The following is a 3568-nucleotide window of genomic DNA, read 5'->3' as shown; positions in this document are numbered from 1 at the left end:
CATTCAAACAAACACACTCAGCAGATTTATTTGATTGTGCAATGGGGCAATTATTCAAATAAACATGCTCGGTGCAATTATTTGAATCTCACATTGCATGTTCATCAGTCACAGCACTAAAAAAGAGGGGGGAAGACACCAAAGAATTTACATGGGAAAAAAATATATGTGAAAACAACCTTATCGTAGATTTTATAGGGTTAGCCAAAGTTACGGCTCCCTCCTTAACTCTAACTCCACTGGTCTGTAGTCAGTGACATTTGTTTCTAATGATTAATTGTTTCATTCACTTGGCCATTATATCAGAATGACCTCAAAGATTTATATAGTAGTGAACTTTACAAACCTGAATTGGGTAGAGATGTGGAATCTCTATATTTTCAGTGCAGAATAGGTCTTTCCAGACATTTTACGTCAAGGGGACACTGGTCAAATTATTATGTCTTTAAATAGCACTCCCATGAATTTAAAAAATTTTATACATTCAACAAAACATTCCTACATTTGAAGACATAAAAAAAATCACAGGTGACTCATCTGGTCATTTTATATATTGATAATATTATGACATATATGTGAACACGTCAAGCATCGTATAGGTGTACCAAGAGGCAATTTACGCCTCTCTTAAGTATGTACTGACATAACCTAATATACTAAAGTGGGAAGGGGCGTTTAGTCACTGAAATATGCATCGTGTAACAAAGATGAAGAAAATATATGGCTTGTGCCCATGATAAAAAAGATTCTGACTGAAGGCTTAGCTTTGGTTTTTATTCAATTAAATTGTTAAACTGTGCACAGTGATTTTTTTTTAGAACTTGAGACATTTGTGATGTTGGCTGTTTAAATCTTTGTTACCTTCGCTGTGAATTGAAATTGTACATATTTAGTAAATCATGCAGACAAAACAAACTTTTTAGACAATATTTTTATTGGAGAGTTTTCTTTTCCTGTATCCATGTTAAAAAAAAAAAAAAGACCTCCTTTCCCAAAATAAAAATGTCAATACTAAATTTAAAGAAGTATAAAGGAATGATTGCTTCCTTTAGAGCTAAGTATTTAAATAAACATGGAGATAATTGGCAACATGTTCTTTTGGGCTAATAGGCCGTGTCCAATTTTTTGGGTCTGATGTTTCAGAGGGCCTCTTTTTCAGGGTTGAAGATGATATATTAATCTCTGAATTAAACAAATACTATTAAGTAACAGAAATAAATCCCTCAGTCTTCATTTGTATATGAAATACGGAATTAGTCAGAGAAATGACACTGAGATGATATGATGCTGAATATGACACCAGCTAAAACCTGCTCTGTTGAAGCAGTCACCTGCCACCTACACTCTAGAATGGCATGTGAAAATGCTCCAAAATATTGAAAGTAGAAAATGAACAGTACTATTCCCATTAGGCCTTGAGATGAATATGACAAAGATTCTAATAATTTTAGTCAAAGAAAATGATGAGTAAAAAATACATGAAGATTGAAGTGGTGACAAATGATCTTTTAAGTATTCTAATTGGTCTTTCTCGTTCATATCTACAGAAATTGCAAATCCTGATGGTCCTGATTTGTGAGTGCACCCAGTCAGCTTTCTCTCTTTCACTCCACAGAATATGCCTGTTAGATTTGGAACGAAGAATAAGCCCCCAAAATGTTAAAAATAGACTACTGCCCTGGCAGGAAATTTAGCATTGGCAAGCGCAGAACTCAGAAGGAACTGATCTAACATAAGGAAACATTCAGAGAAAGATTTGTGCATTACGATCCTGTTCTGACCATTTTCAGAGCAGTCAAAGGGAAGTGAGAGAGAGACTGAGAGACAGACAGACAGAAAGACAGAGAGAGTGTGTGCATGTGTAGATCGCTAACTTTGAGTGTATACATTTGAATAGCTAGTGTTTAAAAAAAATACCCATGAGATGGAAGGAATCTGAAGGAGTGCTTTTGAGATATTTTATATATTGTTATCTTACACAAATGGAAAACACTTTAAATGTTGATACTGGAAAAATGAAAGTTTCACCAAAAAATTCTACATTATTTATAAGATGTGCCAACAATAAGACAGAGAAAATATTAGTTTATCTTTATTCTTTTTATAGGAAACTTAGATTTTAGTCTGTGACCTTTCCTTAAAGGAGAATCGCTTTTATCCATTCCTAAAATGGTTTCCTTACAGGACGAAAAATTACAGTTACACTTCATTCTAGTTTCATTAAGGAAAAGAAGAATACATTCTTCAAATTACTTGAAAAAAATATAAGCGAGCAAAGGGATATAAATTTAGAAAGGAAACCCAAGAACATCCCTGCCCTCGCAGAAAACATCATGGTGTACTTAGTGACCACAAGCAACCTAGACCTCGGCTTTTACGTCTCTTCTGAAGGATACCACTTCCAACACAAACGATATTTCCCAACCCTGTAGGGCAGCCCAGGATTGGTGCAGACATAAAGGGAGATCACCAGCTATTGAATAACCCTTAACCACTTCCTGCAGTCCTGACTGAAGCATTCCGTGGAGGTCTACCACTTCATTATTGAACGTGCTTAGAAAGTGTGAGCTCATGGGTTTCCGGCTGAAGGTTCATCTAAGCAAGAGGGAAAAGAGAGAAGTACAAACCACCCTTCACAATTTGTTTTAATGCTTAAAACACCATTGCTCAGAGAGTGGGCTTGAGAATCATCAGCCTAACTTCTAAGTAGACACTTCTTTTTCTTCTCTGCATTTTAATAAAGTATTTTTATATTATCAAAGCCATTCCATGAAATGGAAAATTTCACTCACTTTAAATGGTGAAGGAGCATTTGAAAATATCGTATCAAAACAAGAAGAGTTCTAACCACAATAGCTGCTTAAAATGGACTACCTTAATTTTAAAAATGAAAGTTGGAATAACGGTTTGTACAAATACTTTTCAAAGAACTGTGATGATCCCTTGAGTCAGATGCCTTCGTCTACAAATCAGCCTATAACTGTGTTATAAACCCCTTCATGACCTGACCAAACTAAAACGTACTTGGTGTCTACATTGAAATAGTCAAAAACCTTGTTCTCATCCTTCAATAAAACTCCCCTATGAATTGGTAGGAAGAACATCTTGATGTTTGTAACACTTAGAAAAATAAAAGCAGTTACTTAAGCTACCACTCGCATCTTACAGGTGAGGAAACTGAAGTCTGTATAGCCTTGGGACCACGCAGGTTGTTTGTCTGTTTATCCCACAATGATCTAGAAAGCAGTTAAGCACAGACTGCCAGACCCCCGGTGTCCTGACAGTGCTCTCTACAACACATCACAGTAAAATGCTCCTTCAGTTGGATGTGGAAACATCAAAAGGAGTGAGGTTGTTTCCCCCCATCCTGCAAGAAGTTCGTTCTGGTCTGCAGGAACTCTTCCATGCAAGAGAGGAATGAAAATAAGCTACTTTGGAAACCCTCTATTACTCTAAGATGTCGCACCAGCATCTGAGGGCTGTTGACCACGTCTGGACTAGAGTCTCCTTTCACTGAGAGCCAGAGATTTGCAATTTTGAGAAATGCTCTTTAAAAATTACTAGCTGC

Source organism: Vicugna pacos, chromosome 5 (assembly GCF_048564905.1).
Source record: "Vicugna pacos chromosome 5, VicPac4, whole genome shotgun sequence".
NCBI lineage: Eukaryota > Metazoa > Chordata > Mammalia > Artiodactyla > Camelidae > Vicugna > Vicugna pacos.
This window is presented reverse-complemented; position numbering follows the sequence as displayed.